This window comes from Lissotriton helveticus, chromosome 5_1 (assembly GCF_964261635.1).
Source record: "Lissotriton helveticus chromosome 5_1, aLisHel1.1, whole genome shotgun sequence".
Classification (NCBI taxonomy): Eukaryota; Metazoa; Chordata; class Amphibia; order Caudata; family Salamandridae; genus Lissotriton; species Lissotriton helveticus.
In genome coordinates, this window is record NC_136065.1 from 1,705,246,709 (window position 1) to 1,705,270,134 (window position 23,426).

Consider the following 23,426-nt stretch of genomic DNA (forward strand, 5'->3'; position numbering starts at 1 on the left):
AGTGGGGGAGGGGGCGAAGGGGAGGGGGGGGGTTGCTAGTAAGAAGCACAGCTACATACATATTCATTCCCATGCTAGTTACTTGGAATGCGTCATATTACCATAGATCATAACTATAAAGTTGCCAAGTCAAGTCTGAAGCTGTTTCAGACCCTAACACTGATGGGGAAAATTCATAAACAGCTAGGGCATAGCTTGGCCAGCGAGGAAAACTTGTCCAGACTGTCATGCTCAGTTTGTAAATGCTCATTCACCTTCACTCCAAGAGTCAGACTCAAAGACTTACTGTAGGAAAGTGGCATGGAAGGTGGATGGCAGGGCCAAAATGGGAACAGCAACTAGTCTGAGATTGCTGCTTAACCAGCGCTGGACTGAGTCTGGTGGGGGGAGGGGGAGGGGCAGTGCTAGTAAGAAGCAAAGCTTTTGTTACAGGGGCCTGATATTGCAGCACTGCTGCAAAACCGGCTACCAGTGAGAAAACTGGCCACAAAACCAGTCTCCTTCCCTCAGGCCCACCAGGGAAACACACGGTGCCCGCTACGGCCAGTCCGGCGCTTGTGGATGGGTGAGGCAAGGAACACCTGAACGCCCTAAAGCACCAGCTACCACTAACCGGCACAATAGCAGTGTTTTGATATCTCGCGTGCACTGTGTAGAAGTACCTCCTTGGCAATTGGCATATTTACCTCTCTATAGCTTTCCATATGAAACTGCTGAACATTTTACTGCCTAGTAATGAAAATGATTGTTTTGCCCACGTTTCTTCTGCAGTTCAACTGGATACATTCTTTTGGGTTCTCAAACCAAGGGCGATCCTGGTTTTCCTGCTATTCATGTATTATAACTAGGCATCAGTGTTTTACGTTTACTCTACCTAAGATTAGATACATTCATGCATGCTTTCCAGGTGGTACTGTTTCAGTTTTCCTCTGCTTTTCTTCTTTGGGATCAATTTGTGTATGTTTTCTAGCCAAAATGGTAATACATTTTCTCTTCTGGTCTATTAGATATGTTCAATTATGTTTTCTTAGTGTCTCAGGTTTGTACATATATGCATTATAGTCATTAATAGCTTGGTTTCCTCTGCAATTCTGAAAAACAGGTATTTTGTCCCAAGGATCACCTGCAGTTCTAATTGGAAGCATCTATATTTGTTGTACAGGCAATTATATTTCACGCTCGCTCTGACATTTTCATTGGATACCCCCATGTGAGTATTTCAGCGAGTAATATTTCAGTTTCCATAGGTATTATGATTAGATACATTACTGCACGTATTTTATCCAATAACATTTCGTGTTCCTTTGCAGTTTATTTTCATACATCCATGTAGGGATGACAGGCAGTTATATTTCATGTTTTCTTTGCAGTTCTGATTGTATACATCCATGTATGTATGAGATACAATTATTTTTCGCATTCCCTTTGCAAATCTGATTAGATGCATCCATGTATGTGCTGTAGCCAATAATGTTTCAGTTGTCTGCTGGTTAGATACAACACAGATTTTTACCCAAAAATAATGTCCTCATTAAAATTGCGATTGAACACATCCATGTATATATTTTTGTGAAAGAGGAAGGTGCACCAGAAAAGAGGTCCAAAACATCGATATGAGTCCAGTAGTCTTCTTTATTAGTATTCAAAATCTTAAAAAGTCCTTCAGCCAACAAGTTTCGTTCCTATGGTGGAACTTCATCAGGGCTGAATATTCTTTTAACCAACTAATATTCCACTTTGATGGTATATATGTGTTTAAAGGTATAATAAACGTTTAAGTTCTGTAGGTGGGCCATCTGAAATGGTATAGAGTCAAAATATCGAGTTTTTAATATCGAGTAGACATAATATCGAGTAAAAAATATAGAATGGACATAATATCGACTAGACATAATATAGACTACCAAAATATTGACTAGAAAATTTTAATATCGAATAAAATGGACATAATATCGAATCAAAAATATAGAATGGAAATAATATCGACTGGACATAATATAGAAAACTAAAATATCGAATTTTAGGTAAGTTAATATAATTTTTTTTGTGTAATATAATTCTGTAGCGGGTTGTGGGTTTATAGGGGAATAGGGTGGGAAGTAATTTAATTATAATTATTAAATATGTTATTTTATTTTTTGTTATTTATTTAGAATTAATTGTTAATTAATTATTAATTGGTAATTAATTATAATATAATTGGTAATTAATTTTAATTGATTAATTGATAAATATTTTAATTCTAGTAATTTATTTTCTGTAGCGGGTTGTGGGTTTATAGAGGAATAGGGTGGGAAGTAATTTAATTATAATTATTAAATATGTTAATTAATTAATTGGTATTTATTTTGAATTAATTGTTAATTATTAATTGGTAATTAATTAAAAAATAATTGGTAATTAATTTTAATTGATTAATTGATAAATATTTTAATTTTAGTAATTTATTTTCTGTAGCGGGTTGTGGGTTTATAGGGGAATAGGGTGAGAAGTAATTTAATTATTGTTAATTACATATGTTAATTAATTAATTGGTATTTATTTTGAATTATTTGTTAATTAATTTTTAATTGATAAATAATTAATTCTTAATTGATAATTAATTTTAATTAATTGTTTAATTGACAATTATTTGATATTATTATTTTATTTTCTGTAGTGGGTTGTGGGTTTATAGGGGAATAGGGTGGGTAGTAATTTAATTTTAATTAATTAAAAATGTTAATTAATTAATTGATTGGTATTTATTTTGAATAAATTGTCAATTAATTTTTAATTGGTAATTAATAATTGTTAATTGATAATTCATTTTTATTAATTTGATTAATTAATAATTATGCGAATAATTTATTTATTTATTTATTTATTTATTTTGTGTACTTATATAGCGCAGTCCTGTCGCCTATTTTATTTGTAGTAGCGGGTTGTGGGCTTATAGGGGAATAGGGTGGGAAGTAATTTAATATAATTAATTGAACATGATAATTAATTAATTGGTATTTATTTTAAATACATTGTTAATTAATTTTTAATTGGTAATTAATTAATTCTTAATTGGTAATTAAAATATATTAATTGATTAATTTATAATTATGTGACTTAGAATAATTTATTTTCACTAGTGTGGGGATATTAAAATGTACCCTATGCTATCCAACGCTTTCCTTACTGTTGCACTCTCTGGAGTGGGAATAGTAATTTTTACCACTACGCTATCCAACGCTTTCCCTACTGTTGCACTCGCTGGAGTGGGAATAGTAATTTTTACCCCTACGCTATCCAACGCTTTCCCTACTGTTGCACTCTTTGGGGTGGGAATAGTCATTTTTACCCCTATGCTATCCAACCCTTTCCCTACTGTTGCGCTCGCTGGAGTTGGAATAGTAATTTTTACCCCTACGCCATCCAACGCTTTCCCTACTGTTGCACTCTCTGGAGTGGGAATAGTAATTTTTACCCCTACGCTATCCAATGCTTTCCCTACTGTTGCACTCTCTGGAGTGGGAATAGTAATTTTTACCCCTACGCTATCCAACGCTTTCCCTACTGTTGCACTCGCTGGAGTTGGAATAGTAATTTTTACCCCTACGCTATCCAACGCTTTCCCTACTGTTGCACTCTCTGGAGTGGGAATAGTAATTTTTACCCCTACGCTATCCAACGCTTTCCCTACTGTTGCACTCGCTGGAGTGGGAATAGTAATTTTTACCCCTACGCTATCCAACGCTTTCCCTACTGTTGCACTCTCTGGAGTGGGAATAGTAATTTTTACCCCTACGCTATCCAACGCTTTCCCTATTGTTGCACTCGCTGGAGTTGGAATAGTAATTTTTACCCCTACGCTATCCAACGCTTTCCCTACTGTTGCACTCTTTGGAGTGGGAATAGTAATTCTTACCCCTACGCCATCCAACGCTTTCACTACTGTTGCACTCTCTGGAGTGGGAATAGTAATTTTTACCCCTACGCTATCCAATGTTTTCCCTACTGTTGCACTCTCTGGAGTGGGAATAGTAATTTTTACCCCTACGCTATCCAACACTTTCCCTACTGTTGCACTCGCTGGAGTTGGAATAGTAAATTTTACCCCTACGCCATCCAACGCTTTCCCTACTCTTGCACTCTCTGGAGTGGGAATAGTAATTTTTACCCCTACGCTATCCAATGCTTTCCCTACTGTTGCACTCTCTAGAGTGGGAATAGTAATTTTTACCCCTACGCTATCCAACGCTTTCCCTACTGTTGCACTCTCTGGAGTGGGAATAGTCATTTTTACCCATACGCTATCCAACGCTTTCCCTACTGTTGCACTCGCTGGAGTTGGAATAGTAATTTTTACCCCTACGCCATCCAACGCTTTCCCTACTGTTGCACTCTCTGGAGTGGGAATAGTAATTTTTACCCCTTAGCTATCCAATGATTTCCCTACTGTTGCACTCTCTGGAGTGGGAATAGTAATTTTTACCCCTACGCTATCCAACGCTTTCCCTACTGTTGCACTCGCTGGAGTGGGAACAGTAATTTTTACCCCTGCGCTATCCAACGCTTTCCCTACTGTTGCACTCGCTGGAGTTGGAATAGTAATTTTCACCCCTACGCTATCCAACGCTTTCCCTACTGTCGCACTCTCTGGAGTTGGAATAGTAAATTTAAACCTCTCGCTATCCTACGGAAAAAATATTGTATATGTTTTGTTAATAATATGTATATATATATATATATATATATATATATATATATATATATATATATATATATATATATATTCACTGAAAAAACCATAGGTTATAGACCATATATAGTTAGGAATTAGCATTTACAAAACCTTATTTTACTCACACAAAACCATTGAAATTCCATATATAGTTAGTTGCACTAACTATGTATCGCGCACCCGCAATCCACTGCTGATGATGTCACATATTACATCATTCATGACATGGTCAGTGACATCACTGATGACATCACTGATGACATCTCAAAGGACATCACTGATGACATCACTGATGACATCTCATTTGACATTACTGATCACATCACTGATGACATCATTCATGTGATGATACGATGAACCTCTTCGGACTCTAATATAACCTTAGATACACTCAGTGTAAACAGACACTCACAGACTGTCACACATCCATGGAGTTACTCACACACCTAGTCAGTCTTGCAGAGAATCAATCACACCTCCATTTCCTCAACTATAAAGTCCACATTTGTAAAGCGCACAATCACCCGTAAGGGTCTCTAGGCGCTGGGGGGCCGTCGGGAAGATTAAGCGAGCTATTGCCCAGAGTCACATGGTGCTGGGCTAACCTGCCGCCGGAGCCGGGGATCGAACCGTGGTCCCCAGATTCCAGCGTCAGTCGCCCTGGCCGCGGCGCCACACCTCTTCCCTATATACTTATACACACCTTACTTATTGAAACATATACTAACACATATTTACTCTGTTATACAATCCCTGATACAAGTTCACAATGATCCATACAGCCACTCACACATTCACTGGCTCTTATGCACAGTTATTTATATATGTCAACTCTCACATGTACTGTGTTTTACATATGTACTTACTTTGACATGTAGCACTGAGATATCCATTCACTCACCAATACACTCATGCACACAGTCAACCGCCCATACAGCTGTTTCCACATGCACTTTTGAACCCATACATCTAGTGAATCAACTGCTCACACATCTATGCACAGAGTCATACACCTCCCAGACACCCACACACACACTCAGTCTCCCATACAAATAATTGGCCAACCAATCAATAACCCATATAGTTAGTCATATAGCTAATGATCAACACATGCATCAGATTACAGAACAGCAGACACAATGATGCACAATTTAAAACAGTTTAGTCACTAACCCATGCACTCAGTGAGACACATTTAATCACTCACTTATACGTCAGTCATGCACCTACTAAATCCTTCATCCAGACACTTATACATCCACTCATTCTTCAATATGTAAGACAAATTTTAACTTTACAGAAACATACAGTCACTGGATGTTGTCATCAGTGATGTCATCAGTGATGTCCTTTGAGATGTCATCAGTGATGTCATCAGTGATGTCGCAAAACACTATCAAAATATGAGAGGAGCACTCAATAATGTGATTAACAGACAAATGTTTTTGAATTAATATGGATCTTCCGTTCCGTTCCTTCTTTATTTGTTTCTTTATTTCTGTTCTTTACAAAATGCAGAGGCACAGCCAACGCGTTTCATTCCCTTTTTATGTGCCTTGGGAATTTCGTCAGGGCAATAATTTCATCGTCTCGATCTCGTGGTTGAAGGGAAAGGCTCACCGTAGGCGCAGACGAATTGTTATCAAATACCGACTGTCCAGCACCTTCATAAAAGGTGATATCCCAAGGAGAATTCCAGTCCGTTCCTCCGTGCGTGGGAATAGGTAGTGCTTGTAAACAAGTCGAATGAAAGTTCATAACCCCGAAGGGCTGTGGTAAGTCCTGTATACTGGGGGTTCCTTATGTGGATATGGGTGCACTGCCGGGTAGCATCTGTATAAGATAGCAAGAGTAGTATAAAGTACTACCGGGATACCTTTGATAAGGTTCACGGCACCGACAGTTCCTTCGTCCGTGTTCGGGATATTGATCAATCAGTGATGTCACTGACCATGTCATGAATGATGTAATATGTGACATCATCAGCAGTGGATTGCGGGTGCGCGATATATAGTTAGTGCAACTAACTATATATGGAATTTCAATGGTTTTGTGTGAGTAAAATAAGGTTTTGTAAATGCTAATTCCTAACTATATATGGTCTATAACCTATGGTTTTTTCAGTGAATTTCATAGGTTTTTTAATAGCAAATCTTTATATTTTTAAAAAAATAATAAATTTTAAAGCGAATTTTATATTGTATAATTATGTCTTTTTTTTTTTTATTCTTTTCGGTGCGCTCCTGGGGCGCGGACCGGTGAACGCACGGGTAACCGCAATCTTGCGGCGCGCCTCGGGGCGCGTACTGATGAGCGTCCCGATAGCGCTATTGCCGCGAACGAAAACAACATCGTGATGTTTTGCGTAGCCGCCACGCCTTGCGTCATAAGACACGTATCGCGTAGCCGCGAGATGCGTCTTATGACGCTCCGCGTTAGCGCACCCGGAAGCGCATACGATCGCGCAACGTAAACGCCCCGATGCGCTTATGAAACACGCCCCTGGACGCGCCCCGAGTCGCGTAGCGTAAGCGCGTCAAACCATGTGACTTCAAAATAACACTTTTCATTGGTTCATAACTTTTTTGTTTCCAAATTGTGTGAAACCCACCCATTTCTCTCACTATTGCTTTGTACTTGGAGAGAGCAAGAGCTGTTCTGTGTACTATCTTCATCTCCTATTTTCCTGATCTACAGCAATGGCTGCAAGAAAGTCATCCAGCAGTGATTCCGAGGCATTTTTAGAGGAGGACCCTCCTAGGCAGAAGAAAAAAACCCATTTCATCTGGAAATTTTATGACATCCCTGAAGGACAAAAAAAAGTCAACGCTCCAAAAGTAACCTGCAAAATATGTGGTAGTACTTTATCCAGAGGCAATCCTCTGAAAAAATATAGTTTTGGAAATGCCAATTTAATCAGGCATGTCAAAAGAAGACACCCAAACAACTTTGCGAGGGAGAGTGTCAGAGAGCTGGCACGGAAATTACCCACAGATGGCGGCAGCACCTCCACTGGTGGAGCAACACCTTCGGGACCATCCCGTAGAAGAATGGTCCCTAACATACAGCCAGAGTTTGCAGGCATCAAATTTCTGTGCACGGAGTGTGACGAACTGCTCTGCTATAGGGAGCAGAGTGTTGAACTCATTGCCATAAAGAAACAGCAACACCGCTGCCCTGACAGTCCCTATATTTTCACATTTTTTTGCTCCTGTTGAGCAGTTTTGGAATCCCTGTTTTTTGTTTTTCCCTTGACAAAAATCCCACAAAATTATAAAAATGTTTTAAAAAGTCTAAAAAAAAATAAAACAACAAAATCAAAAAAAAAGTTCTTTTCAGAACTACCTCAAATTTATAAAAAAAATGCAATTTTTTTTGTGAAAAAAAATCTGTCATTTTTTATCTCCATGGTGCGCTCCCCAGTAAGCTCCCCGGTACGCGTACCGGGTGCGCCCCCCGCGAAAATCGATTTTTTTTAAAAATTTTTTTTTACCCGCGGGACCCTTTTATGGCCCCCACATCAAAACTAGGGGGTCAGGGGGGTGTACCCTGCCCCCTTTTTCTCATTTCCCCCTTTGATTTTTGCCACCTCTTGTGTCTCAATCCTACCGAGACACAAGATGGCGGCCGATGCGAACTGTTTCGAATGTTTACAGACACCCAAGAACCAATCAGCTTGCCGTCCGTAAGTCGCGTGGCGCGCCCTAAGCGCTCCCCGGTACGCGTACCGGGGCGCGGCTCTAGATATATATCTTTTTTTAAACTTAATTTACTCAAAATTCACAGGAGCACATATATTGAGACCTAGCAAAGGCACATCGGGCTAAGAGTCCCTACAATTTTGCCAATTTTCGTGCAAATCCATTCAGCCGTTCGGGCTAAAAGTGAGGCCAACCGCCCTATGGAAATTAACATGGGAAAAACGCGTTTTGGGACCCCCCTTTTTTCTCGGCCCCCCCTTGACGAACCCCCCCCAAATTTTCAGGGGCTGCTCGGAAACAAAATGTTCAATTTTCCTGAAAATTTCAGCCAATTCCGTCCACAAACGCCAAAGTTATTAGACATAGAATTTTCAAAAATCCCATAGAGAAAAAATCCTAACTATATATACCTACTGGCGACCGCCAGTAGGTAATATGTATATATATATATATATATATATATATATATATGTTTAAAACATTTTTTTACGTTACAATAATTATTTATTAATTTTAAATTTATTTAAGTATTTTAAGTATGTTTAAATTAGTTATATTTATTATTATAGTACTTTAAAATTACTTTTAAGATATTTAAAAAAATCGATATTTTGACTGTCTATATTTTTTCCTATCGATATTTTGGAGTCGATATTTTTGTACTTACCTGTTTGTAGATAGGAAGTCGATATTCTGGCATTCTATATTTTTACCTCGATATTTTGACTGTCGATATTGTGACTGTCGATATTCTGTCAGTGATCCATCTGAAATGTCATTGCATGTATTTATCTTTTTTTGTTCATGTGGTCATTGTTATATTGTTCGTGATGTATTTTTTTAAAGTGTTCGAATTGTATTATTGATATTATTTTATTTGTCTTATGTATCGACTTACGTTATGTCATGTGTGATTTTTTCAGCCCTGATGAAGTTCTTGTGCTGTTTGGTTTACATTTGTGTTTACATCCATGTATATACTACAGTTTTCTCTAAAAGATAAGTAGAGGTATGCATTATGGCCGAATATATTGTGAGTTTCCTCTGCGATTCTTATTGGGTGCATCCATGTGGCATAGCTAAAATACTTCAAAAGTCCACATTAGAACCCTGATTGGATATATCCAAGCACTGCATCCAATAAAATCTCAGTTATTCATCTTAAAATTATGAATGGCTATGTTTCTCGCAGTGTGGCAACCAGTGAAAGTTCACTTGTTGTTCTGATAAGTCATCGTAAAAATTAAGTTTCAAATTATTACAATCAATCAATCAATAAATCAGGAGTTTGTATAGTGCAGCTACTCACCTGTGAGCATCTCAATACACTGCCAGAACATTTGTAGCCGTGCCCCTATATAAGCACCTCACATGTCTGTGGGGATAGGTTTTCAGGAGAGGGGGATCAGTGATGCACATGACATTTGTGTTCCAGATCAAGACATTTGCTATCCCCACTAACTGGGCAAAACCATAAACTTCTGTTGGGCACACATTTTTTATAAATGCTTTATTATATTGGCAAACTGTTTTCTGCTACTAATTGTATAATATGTAGCAGCAGGTTAAAATGAGATATACTGTTAGGTGACGTCTTTGTCCCTGCTTAGTAATATTCCTCATATAGTAACTCTATGGGCCTGATTCAGAAAGGTACAGTGAGACAAAAGACTAGTTTTACAACTTTCTGTATTCACAAAGGGCACTTACTACTCGTAAAATGTATTATGAATATCTTTTAAATGAAGGAGTGTGTCTGTTGATGTCAATTGGGTCTGAAATGTGTGTTAGTCATGTAGATAGTGCCAGCATGTACCTACTTCATAGCGTTACATAAAAACCTAGTCACTTGCGTGCAGCTCAATCTAGACTGTCTTTCCAAGTGGATATGTTTCTAATGCATGGGACTGACTACAAAGGCAATGGAACACTTTAGAACATGCATACATACAACATTTTAAACGTGCATAAATAACAAAAGGTAGAGGTCCATATGATGTATATCACATTGTTGTTTTGACTTTTGAAGAATGAAGAGGAGGTTGTTTAGCTGCCGTAGGGTCTTGTGTAGGTGCTTCCACAGTCATGGAACTCAATGGAGCAGTATTAGTTCAGTGGTTCTAACTCATGCCTTTACCAAGCATTACAGAAGAAACCTTTACCACACATTTTATTTCAACAAATATGCCTTTACCACTCATGCCAATACAACAGATTTTTGTTGTAAACGCATTTATATTAAAGGCTTGCGCGTTGCAAAAGGTTTCCCTGACCCCTACCCTATACCCTAATCCCGGTCCCTGGTGCACACCACCCTGGCTCCAACCCTTAAAACCTTACCCCTGCGTGATCCCCTTAGCCACCAGCCGTTCCCCTGCCCTTCCCCCACCCTTCCCCCACCTAAACCCTAAAACCTTACCACTAAGTGACCCCCCCCCCGGATCCCCTGGCCCTAGCCCTTCCCCTACCCTAAAGGCTAAATCACTACCCCTGAGCTTCCCCTTTCCCCAGACCTTCTTTAACCCAAACTCCTAAAATAGTAGCCCCTAGTCCCAGACCTAATCCCTGTTACTTCTCTCCTCGTGCAGGCAGCTTGTCTGAGGGGTGGTTCACGTCATTGTGAGTAAGCAAAAGAGTCTCTCTGTTTCCTCTAATAACGTGGATTGTCTACCAAAGCAGCTGTTTTCACACATATGCCCTTACTACTACAAATATGCCTTTACCATACTTACCTTTTTTCATTGAAATTCGTTGTAAAGTCATGTGTGGTAAAAGCATATGCATAGTAAACCAATGCAGAGTAAAGGCTACGCGTTGTAATGGAGCATGGGTGGTAACGCATGCTTTGTAATGGCATGCGTGGGAACAACTGCGTTGGAATGTCTGTTTTCCTAGGTCAGAGAGCACCAGAGCTATAACAATAGTTCTGAAGTTTGATGGTGGGACTGGGCTTTCAGTTTCAAAGGAGAAGATAGTTGAAATGAAACTGATTTTAGTGAGTTTGTAAATGTAAGGATTCTTTGAAAGGTTTCAGTCTATTATTGCTTAGAAGTGGATCCCATGCAAGCTGTCACGTTGGACTTAAGATGCACCTCTCTGCTGAGGCCAACATGGTCAAAATTATTTCAGGTTCCCAACTGGAATGACCAAGCATTCCAGGCTAGACTGTTTGTACTGGAGCAGGGCTAAGACTGATTTGCATATGGCTGGCCTCTGTCAACAGTGACATTGTAGGCAAACAAATGATTGGTCCAGCTCTAAATTCTAAACTGGGAGTGGAGGTTATTTGGTGTACAGAAGGAAGAAATGGGTTTTAATCAGATTTAGTTTGAGCAAGAACATTTTATTATTAGTCTTTCTAGTTGTGTATCACAGGTGTATTGATGTGCACAAATAATGTGACTAAATATGATGTGTACACGGATTGTTACGGCCAGGTATGGATTGTAATGTGTACCCATGTGATGATAATTATTATCTGCATTTCCATCTAGGAATGAAATACAATATCGTTCAGCGCTCACAAGATGCATCACAGTCCAGAAAGCAACAGAAATCTGCTGGTTTGAAAGGTAATAATGCATATTAATGCATGGCTTAAAATAAAGAATGCAGCTTTCCAGATATAAGAGGGGTATTGAATGATAGCAAAGGCGTTCTCACAAGGCACAATGTCCCACGTCTTGGGGAACAGCATAACACAATGAAGAAAAAGACAGCTATCAAGCAGATAGACACATCCATGAGGAGTGAGGCAAAACAATAGAAGGCTATGTCTACTATAAAGAGAAGGGTGGGCACCAATGGGGACAAAGAAAGGCACTTAACCTGCCAGCCATAAGAGGAATATAAATAAATGGGGCTAGGCATAGGTCAACGATCAAAGGTCGGGTAGAGAAGAAGTCATTGCATGATCTAGCCTTGTATGGCACAACAAGATGTTAATTGTCTTTGTGCCCCAAGTATGAAATTTAGATTGGTAAATAGTTACCCAAACAAATGACAATGCTGATAAATCTTTCCAAGACATTCTCCCATAGAAACATAGACTTATAGACATTATAACCATAATAATCATGGCAATAAAAATTATAATGATCAGCCATTGGGAATATGAATATATTATGTTTTACTATGTTATGACTTTCTCTATACACATTGAACATCAGGCCAATGGTTGTCAATTAGCATAATAGGGTAGCTTTGTACATATTTAGCATCTGGTTTTCAAAGCTATTGCACAACTGAGTTGCTGTTCTTGTTTTACTAGTGGAAATTCAGAAAATGACTTTGTACACTGTGAGAAGAAACCTCTTTTGACTAGACCTAATTAAACTAGAGCCTGTGCTATTATGGCACAGGCTCTGGACACAAGATGCTACGCAGTTAAATAGAGCTGTTCTGGTAGACATTTTAAAATTAGAGGGAGCTACAAAAATACCATGGGTGAACTATGTTTGCAACTTTTTAAAGGATATTGGGAGAGAAGATTATTTCTTGAACCCTACTAGTATTTCAGCTATCTCACGGAAAGAGTTGAAGAGGGAGGGTCTAGCTCTTCTGGACTCACATAGAATCGCAACGAGGTCTTAAAACCTTCTGTCTTGCAGCATCAAATGGTTTTATCGACTTTTAATATTCAGCACTATTTAATCTATGTTTCGAATAAATATGAGCGTGTTTTACTTTCACGCTTTAGATTTGGTATTTTCCACAGACTGGTTAGTTTTCCTATGAATAATAATTGGACACATGATCTACCTCCCTGCCCCTGTGATCATATCTCACCTCAGAGTACTATCCATGTCCTCCTGTTTTGTAAATTTTATGATGCAACAAGGAAAACTGTATTACTCCCATTATTAAGAGAATTAGGACACCGACAGTGTCGTTTGGCGATGCATAATATCCAATGTCTTGATAACCACCTGTGTGTAGCAACAATAACACTATATTTAAAAGATGTGATGCGCACCAGGAAAAGCATGGATATTTAAATGCACTGTAAAAACACTTTAAATTTTAAACTTCTATTTCTGAGCCTTAATCTATTTGACTGAATGATGAATTTCTGTATCATAATTATGTTTTTTAATAATGTAATCAATGTATTTCTTAATCTGTACTTTTATGATTGCTTCTAACAATCAAAATAAAGAAATTTGATGATGATGACTGGGCAAACCCATTTTTTGCTTAATTATATTGCTTTTAAACTCCATTCACTGGGGCACTGTTGTCCAGTGCCCAGTGTATGTGTCCTGATCTCTAAAACATGTATACATTGGCTATCCCTTACCTACATATTTAACACTCCTATAAAGCCATAGTATAAGGTCTAGAAACTGCAACCGTGGCATGGAAAGTTAAAAGTCACTTTGGGACCCCGGAAGCTTGTTTCCTTTCCAGTAAAGAATTGGCTGGGTAGTTTGGTCTGCCCTGTTCCCATGATGCACTGGGCCAGGGACAGACTAATTTGCATATAGCCAGGTTCTGAGCTGGGATGGTGCAGTGAGCTAAAAAACGGCGATGGATCAAGCCCTGATCTTTTGACTGGGTACGAGTGTTCTGTTTAATTCAGATACTCTGTCCATCACCACCCCCACTTTTTGAATTGTTTTAGCCACCACAAGTGTGGCAGGGAATACTCAGATGTGAGTCCCTTGCTCACTGCACCATCAGGATTCAAGCAAGCCGGGCCGAAGACGGCTGCAATGCCAGAAACTGGTCCCGGGAAGCTTGTTTCCTTTCCAGTAAAGAATTGGCTTGGTAGTTTGGTCTGCCCTGTTTCCATGATGCACTGGGCCAGGGACAGACTAATTTGCATATAGCCAGGTTCTGAGCTGGGATGGTGCAGTGAGCTAAAAAACGGTGATGGATCAAGCCCTGATCTTTTGACTGGGTACGAGTGTTCTGTTTAATTCAGATACTCTGTCCATCACCACCCCCACTTTTTGAATCGTTTTAGCCACCACAAGTGTGGCAGGGAATACTCAGATGTGAGTCCCTTGCTCACTGCACCATCAGGATTCCAGCAAGCCGGGCCGAAGACGGCTGCAATGCCAGAAACCGGTCCCCGGAAGCTTGTTTCCTTTCCAGTAAAGAATTGGCTTGGTAGTTTGGTCTGCCCTGTTCCCATGATGCACTGGGCCAGGGACAGACTAATTTGCATATAGCCAGGTTCTGAGCTGGGATGGTGCAGTGAGATAAAAAATGGTGATGGATCAAGCCCTGATCTTTTGACTGGGTACGAGTGTTCTGTTTAATTCAGATACTCTGTCCATCACCACCCCCACTTTTTGAATCACTTTGGGACTTCAGCATTTATTGTGCCGTCCACTAGTGTGACAAATGCCTTCAGACCTATACTTGTTGCCCAACTGCTTCAGTTTCAACCTGCTGCCTGACCAGTCCAAACAGCCCTTTTTGGAAATGGAAAAACCTTCTCATTCAATTAATAAGTCACCTTATGTAGGCTTTGTAGCCGACAATGTAAGGAGCATTGTATTTAAAAATGGGACATGTAGAAATCTAAGGTTGCTATGTCCTTGCAGTGATAAACTCTCAAAAGCTATTTTCATTGTGAAGTTTATGACTGTTCTAAGAGGAAAACTAAAGTGCAGATTAAAATATTAATTTGGGATTTGTGGCCAGCTGATTCAAACACTATTTTAAATATTTAGTAAATGTCCAATTCAATGGTGAAGTTGGATTGTAGTTGGATTGTAATCAATATTTAGGAGAATTAACTACTGTAAAGTTGCCTTATCCTGCCTGAATTTACATTAGCTCCCCAGCAGTTGCCCAGCCACTGCTTGACCTTGAAAGCGTCAAAACGTCTCCCAGACCAGAGACAATGGCCTGAATGTGGGGAGGTATTTCTCTTCCCCTTGCAGGAAGACCAGTTAGGGGGGACCTAGAAATGTTCTTAACTTGTGAAGGGCCTGTTCTTTCACAAATAAATGTAAGGTGAGACCCGGAGAAGACAAACTCACGTTCCTTCTGCAGGTAAGGCACCCTACCCAATGGGAGGGGAGCAATGTCTACAACCATGCAGCTAGGAGAGACCTGCTCTTTTCCCTAACCACATATCTGGGAGGTCAGGGACGTCTTTGCACAAGGGAGAAAAGGTTCTCTCATTTTGGATGTTGGGGGTGATTTATGGGATTGTTTTCAGGAGACCAAAAGGACCTGCTGCAAAATTGGATAGTTTAGCCCCTAAGAACTTTTGCTCCATTAGTTAGGGAGGAGCTAGGAGTCACCTGCACCTTCTAGCTAATGCCAACCATAAATGTGGCACCTAAGGCACCCTCCTCAGAACACTTTCTGGATCTGTGGAAGAACAGAAAATGAATGCACCTGCTTTTTGATTCCTGTGAGGACACCTGAAGGGCTGGACCTGGTCTCACATGCATCCACAACAAAGAAAGCGATTCCAGGTTTCAGCTGGTTGACCTGTGTGGCTAAAAGGATGCAACAAGCTGCAAGCGGCATTTTCCCTGAAATGCCCACTTGACCAGTTGCAACTCGACATGGACTGGACCCTTTTGGTGGCCTCTGAGGGAGTGAATCTTGACCGGTAAGAGCTCTGAGATCCTTGGTTGTGTCTAATCGACTACTTCTCCAATCTCTGAATAGGTGTAGGACATCCAAAACTCCTAACTTCTAGCTGCCGTAGAACCGACACCAACCATCCAAGCCAACATGTCCAAGGCTCTACTTTACTGGGCTGAAGAAACAGGGTTCTCCTACTTGGAGCTTCTCTGCAGCCGAATGTCTGTTTCCGTGGCTCCTCGCCAAAAATTTATCTGGCCTTGTGAAAACTATTATCAGATATCGCCTGCAAATTGCCTCAATGGAGCATTTCGATTTCCATCCCAGAGACTAAGTCCTATGGTAAAACCCCAGACTGGGACTAACCTGTTTTGTGTTGCCAACTTGTACTCTATCGCGGGGGTCCTAAATTCATGCTTAGGTCCCTCTCAAACACCACCATAGACTATAATTGGCTCTTTACTTTTTCTTTATTCAAATCTTCTATACATCACATCTCCAGTTCCCCTTATTGGATTTTTGTCATTTTGGTGCCCTTTTGTTTATTACATTTTACTCTACTGTTCTAATTTAGCGTGGGAATAATATTGTGTTGTGTTCTTGACTTTCTGACTACTTTGAGAACTCACTTCACCGAAAAGCACTTCCGTAGCAGTCGTAACGTGGTTTTGAACTGCAAATTAAGGATTTAAGCATGTATAAATGTGCACCTGCTTCATTTCAGTTGCATCTGCTGCACCTCCCCAGCAGCACATCTGGATTTTTTACGAATTTCCCCATAAATTATTTCACATCCAGAATAGGAGGAAAGGTACAGGTTTAAATTGATAATTTTGGAGTTTGTACAGGGATCTGATTTTAGGGTTTAGTAACACATCTTCATCACAATATTTCCTGACAAATTTTGAAGGTTACATTTGTCAAAATGTATTAAATAAAGTATGTAAAATTGGTGCCAACGGGAAGTACAAAAAAATGCACAATTCATGAAGAAAGAAAGAGTACTTATACCAATAAAAAGACTGATCTGGACTGATAGAATTCAGTAAGAAAAAAAAAAGAGTATCAATAGAAGAATACACGTTCTATTTAATATAGAGCATTAAAGATTGGCATAGATAACGATGGGGACCTAGTAATATAATTATAATGAGAGGGCTAGTTGGAAACAAAATAGTATCTTAAAAACTAGCTAAAACACAGCATAGGTGTTTACAAATAAATTAAAAAAATGGAACATCATAGGTAATAAGAAAATAGAACAGGAAGGGATGAGGCGTATCCAAAGTAAATAAGGAAATATGTCTTGTATAAGTAGTAGGAGATGCACACTAAGAGTCTTTGTGAATAGATTGGAGAATAAGAGGGAGGAAGGATAGAGAAGTTTAACAATACTTTGATTTTCAAGCAGAAGCTATTTTAGGCAACTAATGAAGACTTGGTGAGCAAGCCTAATTTCTGTGGGTTTGGAGTTCAATGTGTAGGAGACACTAAAGGTTTGTTTCATGATAATATGTTTTTGAAAGATAGGGGTCACTGGTTCTGAGGATCACTGCTGGTTAGAACGGTATCTGGACTTGCCTCTGTAAACAATTTTGTGAGTTTGGAGTTCAAAGGGAGTTGTATAGTGAGAATAAAGGAAGTATAAAAGAGCACAATGTCTAGGTGAACAGCAATTTAAACCTCAGCCTACATGGGACATGAAAGTCTTGGGTAATACTATTGAAAGGGTATTTTGATAGTCAGCCCGGAGAGAACTTATGCTTGGATAGTTATAAGAAAGTCAGTGACAGAGATAAAGTCCTTCATGTCCTTGTAGATTCTCAGTTGATAGCATATGTTTTTGATCCTCTGGTTTACATGCAATAAAGGAGGAAAGTATTATCGAGGATGTGGCCCAGAGACCTGACATTCTTGACAAAAGAGAGGGAGACATATTTAAACCAGTGAAATAAAGCAACCAGTGGGGAAATAGAAAATTATAAGAATAGATGAAAACTACATTTGAAAACTAAGGTGGTGATCCAAGATAGCAGTGTTCGGAACTTGAGAGAGTCTGTAGATGTTGGCCTCAGAGGAATCTTTTGAATGAAGGTTTGTGCATATGTTTATTGATGGCAGGAAATACCTGAGTTGAAATGCAACTCCATCTACTCGAGCTCGGCGGTTATGGGTAGGTCTCCCCACGCGGACACTGGCGATTTGAGCTACATTTCATGGGCTCATCCCTGATGCTCTGCCCCGCCGATCCCTCATGTGGCAAGTAGTCCTTGACCATTAGGCATAGGAGAATCCACTGAGGTAACATACACCACATACATGACACTAGCATGTTGTCGTTGTTTTTAGTTTTTTCCTTTTCCTCACTTTTGTAAAGGTCCTGATGAATCGCGGGTGACTTCACCCTCTGCGAGAAACATGTCGACCACCTCCACTTCTAGTCTCCTCTAGGATCACTTGAATTAACCTGTTGACACCTAGTGAGCTAGCCACATTTTAGTTGCAGCCAGGGGACCCCCAGAATAAAGCTAATTCCGGTACCCCTTGCTACATTTTAATTTTCCTATCACAATAACCACACCATCTTGCCCACACACCCCCACCTCACCATAAGGCTGTTGGACAAAAAGATCTCCGCCAAAGAGCCCCTCCTTGAGGTGAGCCCGTCGGGGGTTGCACCGCCTCCCCGACGAGGAGCAAACGCCGATGATGAAGCATGACACCCTTCTGGGTGTGTGAGGCAAATACATCCAACATAATGGATGCCCTTAGGTGTCACATGAACACCTTTGGTCACGCCAGCTAAAAACTTCCCTTTCTCTCCACAGGAACAGTTCAGCAACCCCCCTTTTGCTTGAAATGCAACTCAACACATGCACAGAATTAGATTTGAAGATTGAAAAGGACCTGAGCCCTGATGAACTTCATCGGACAAAGAGGCAAGTTGGAAAAGGAGTCTAGTATCTGCACTTTTAGATGTGGTTCTCCTAAAAGAAGGAAAACCAGCTAAGGTCCTTGTCTCTAAAACCCCAATAAAACCTGAGAACTTGATGGTCTCCATCTCAAAAGCAATGAATAGATACAGGCAATCTAAAAGGCAGAAGTCTACATTACAAGGATGTAGAAGGTATAATTAGTAAATATCAACATGGCTATTTCATTGCTCTGGGGGCATTTGATCAGATCGAAAACCAGATTAACTAGCATCCCCAAGGGAGCAGTCTGAAACACATTTTTCTAGTTGGGAATCCACAAAGTGTCAATGATTTAAACTAGGAACAGATGACAGTAATGTTGGGGAGTGCTAATACTATGACCCTCAGTGAATATTCTGAAGAGTTGTAACCTCACTGAATTTTAGACAATTCTGGCAAGCAGCCTACGATAAGCACGTTTTTGAAGGCTGAGTCCATAAAGGAGTAATGCGTTTGCTGATCGTCTGCCAAAGAAGCAGAGATTGGTTTCTGAGTGGCTGAAAGACATGAGTTCATAAATGGCCCACAGGATGTTAGGCTTGGAGACTGGTTCAAAAGATTTTCATGAGGAGGCCTTTTTCAGGGTAAGTTGAGTGGTCTGTACGGAAGGCTACTGGGTGACTGAATTAGTTAAGCAATATTAAATTTGACAAAAAATGTAAGGCAAAGTATTTGCATTAGGCAGGCAAGTATTTAATTGTGGTGGGTAGATCTTGTTTTGTTTCAATCAATGTTAAATAGTTGTTTTGGGTGGTCCCTAGCTAAGTCTATCTTTTGTTGAAGATATGAGGGTTTGACTGCATGAAGATGCTTCATTAGAATATTTAAATGAGTCTGAGTTGGAAGAGAAGAGATTTATAGGGGAGGGATTCTCGACTTTTATTTCAGCAGATGTCACAACCTTCATTTCTTCATTAAGGCACTCCTAGAATAAAAAACCTGACATTTTGGGCCTTTCTTAAGTATCAAGGTGGCAAGCATGATTAGTGGAAGGTGAGAAGGTTAACATCCTCTGAACTCAGACTTAACAATTGGATTCTCAAATGTCTGTGGGAGATCTGAGAACCCAGGCAGGCCAGAGTTTTGGTGCCTTTGTCCAAACTAATTGTTATTTGGCCTGGCCTGTGACAGGTAGTTTTTGGGCACCGGCTAAAGGGAAATTGAGAGAGTGATAGATTTGTCAAATGGAAATGGAAAGTTCAGTTTACAGACTGTCATTTTTGGCAAAAAGATCAATACTGCTACCATTGTTGTGGATGGGGTTTGAGCAGTGTTAGAAAAAGTTGTCATTCAAGACAAAGGTTACAGATATTATGATTTAAGTTCAGGTGGCATTTTCATGTAAACCAAGTTAGGGGTCTGAAGATAAGTGTCTGTAAGGAGGCTGAAAGTTAACTATCTTCATGATATTACCTTTTGATATGATCTGTAATGCTATGAAAACATTCTAGTAATAATCTTCATGTCTACCTGGGGATTCATAATAATCTGCCATCTTCTGAATGGATTCTGACTTAATCAACTGCTGTGTAGAGCTCCTGATGTAACTGTCATCCATTGCTGTTTGTGAATGGCAGCAGGAGCCAAACACATGTACCTGTATGGCTACTGTGCCAACTGTCCTTCAGTGAATATAATTCCCTCGAGAGGGTGGAGAAAAGAGCACTCTGGCTTGAATTGCACTGTTAACCACATGTTGTGTTGCTAGAGCATTCCCCTTCTCTCATATATATCTGTCATTGAGGGGAAGTAGAAACAAAATGTGACAAGAGCACTGGAATCCCATATGCTTAGGCTAGAGTGGTTGGAATGCAGTCACCAATTATTAATGCCCACAGTCTGATGATCTTCAACTGCTCAAGCTTCTATAAGACAGGGAGCAGGTACAATGTAATAGGGCTACTGCCATCACATGCTTATTCACAAAACACATTAAATATGTAAAATATGTATGTGTAATAAATTGGGTTATTGATTGGGGGGGAACTCCTACAAGAGTAACAACCACAACCTTTTCAGGATTAGTAGCTTGGCACAAAAGCAGGCAGGCTTAACTTTTGAGGCAATGTCTTAATTATGCAGTACACAAACAGTAAAAAAGTGAAAATACATGAAAATAAAATATTCCAAATTAATTTGGAGAAATAGAGAACATTTGAATAAATAAAATGATACCAAAACAAACACAACCTAATCAGTACAACCAGAGTTATGAATTTTTAAAATTATTTGTGAAATATATCGCATACACAATCACAGCACCAACCGCGGGTATCCGGTTGCACAAGACCAGGGCAAGTCTAGAGTTAAGGCTGATTGCAATGGAGTGAGGTTGGTTACAAGGGGTGAATTGGGTCCAGTATCAGCTTTCCTTCAGACACAGATCATTTTCAGAAGAAAAGTAGAGTTCAGCAGTGCAAGGTTGCAGACTGTGTTCAAGGAGGTGTCGTTGTCAGGGAGTTGATAGACAATGGCTCCCTGAACAGGAATTGCTGCTGCAGAGACAAACATAGTGAGAGCTATCATAAAGTCAGGCCAATCAGTGATTTAGCTTGGGGGAAGGGCTGACAGTTGGGTCCCCATCTTCTGTCAGTTCTTCTGACACTTTTTGTTGAAATTTCTTTTAGGGTTAGGCAGGAGCAGTACCTCTAACACCACTTCCAAGGGTTCAGGACCTGGGGGCATCACTGAGAGGGTTAGTACTCACTCCAGCAGAGGCCATATACAGAAGTGTCTGAAGCTTGCTATGTCCATGTAGCTCACATAGGAAGCCAGGCAACAAACGCTTGGAGTCACTACTGGAGGTCCTGGGTTTAAGGAGACAAACCAGTTCTCCTCCAGGCAGCAAAGCAGGCCTTCACGATGCCTCTGGTAGTATCAGGGAAATTATTTGGGGAACCCGTCAGTCCTTTTGAAGTCTTCCACAGGCCCAGGTGGGTAATCAAGAGTGATTCTGAGGGTCCAATACTTATACCTGGTGCCAACCTTTGAAGAGGGAGGCCATCCTGTGCTACCCTCACTTATGAAAAGTACTTCCCTTCCCCTGCCAAGGCTCCATAAAGTCTAGGGTGATAAAAACTGGTGTCAGGTTTCTTTGTGTGTGCTTGCTGAAATGCCTTTGAAATGTAAGGGGATCAGGGAACAGCCCCAACCATCATGTAAGGATGCCCCATCCTGCCAAAGCTAGTCCCCATTTATCTCAATCTCTGGTAGGAATATGCAAACCCAAACAGCTGTCATTCACAGTCATGTGACCCAGGACACTGACAGCAGGCACCAAATGCTTTGGGCAAGAAAATGTAAACTTTTTAGAACTTCAATTTTCAGAATTGTGATCTAAAATCTAACTTTACCATTAAAGAGGATTTCAGTATGCAAAGTATTTTAAGTGCATAACTAACCATTAGAGAGGATTTTAAGTTACAATTAATTTGAGTCCAAACATGACATTTTCTACCTGCTCCTAATTCAAAGCACTTATTAAATGTAATAAAGTAACCCAATGCTACCCAATTTGAGAAATCGTCCTTACAGTACTGAAAAACAAATTTGGGAGTTTTTCCAGTACTAAGACATGTAAAACTTAAATCTACATAACCTACTTTTTAAATACAATGCACCTTGCCCTATGGATCATGCTGCTTCAGGGCCAACTTTAGGGGTGACAGATATGTATTAAAAAGGACAGTTTAGGCCTGATAATGGGTTTATTTTGCCAGGTCGAATTGGCATTATAAAACGGCACTACAGCTGCAGTGGCAGGCCTGAGACATATTTTAAAATGCTAGTTAAGCAGAAGGCACAGAGAGTGCTGCAGGCTCAAGCTATCCTGGCTGATGAAAGCTGATAGCCAGAAACCGATCCTAGGATGCTTGATTCCGGTCCAGGAAAGACATGTCTTGGCAGTTCGGGCTGGACTGTTCCCATGAGGCACAGGGTCAAGACTGATTTACATATGGCCATGTCTGAACTGGGGTGGTGTGTTGAGCAAAATAACGATGGATTAAACCCAGATCTGTGACTGGGGGTGAATGTTTTGCCATTGTACAACATTCCCTCCATCAATTGTTGTTGTTGTTTTTCCATTTGTCACCCCGAGTGGGACGGGTATGCTCAGACGTGAGTCCCGTGCTCTCCATGCCACTGGAATCAAGCTATCCTGGCTGATGAAGGCTGATAGCCAGAAACCGGTCCTAGGATGCTTGATTCCGGTCCAGGAAAGACTTGGCTTGGCAGTTCGGGCTGGACTGTTCCCATGAGGCACAGGGTCAAGACTGATTTGCATATGGCCATGTCTGAACTGGGGTGGTGTGGTGATCATACTAACGATGGATTAAACCCAGATCTGTGACTGGGGGTGAATGTTTTGCCATTGTGCAACATTCCGTCCATCAATTGTTGTTTTTGCATTTGTCACCCCGAGTGGGGCGGGTATGCTGAGAAGTGAGTCGCGTTCTCTCCAGCCCACTGGAATCAAGCAAT

The 23,426-nt window shown here is 40.2% G+C and overlaps 1 protein-coding gene across 1 annotated transcript in view; it reads left to right on the forward strand.

Moving 5' to 3' along the window:
- LOC144753789 (olfactory receptor 11L1-like) overlaps positions 1 to 23,426 on the forward strand; it is a 192,380-nt gene that overhangs the window by 93,359 nt on the left and 75,595 nt on the right. The window contains exon 2 of the mRNA XM_078641365.1: positions 11,910 to 11,987. The gene's annotated coding sequence lies outside the window, so the exon portion shown is untranslated. The remainder of the gene's footprint in view (positions 1 to 11,909; positions 11,988 to 23,426) is intronic.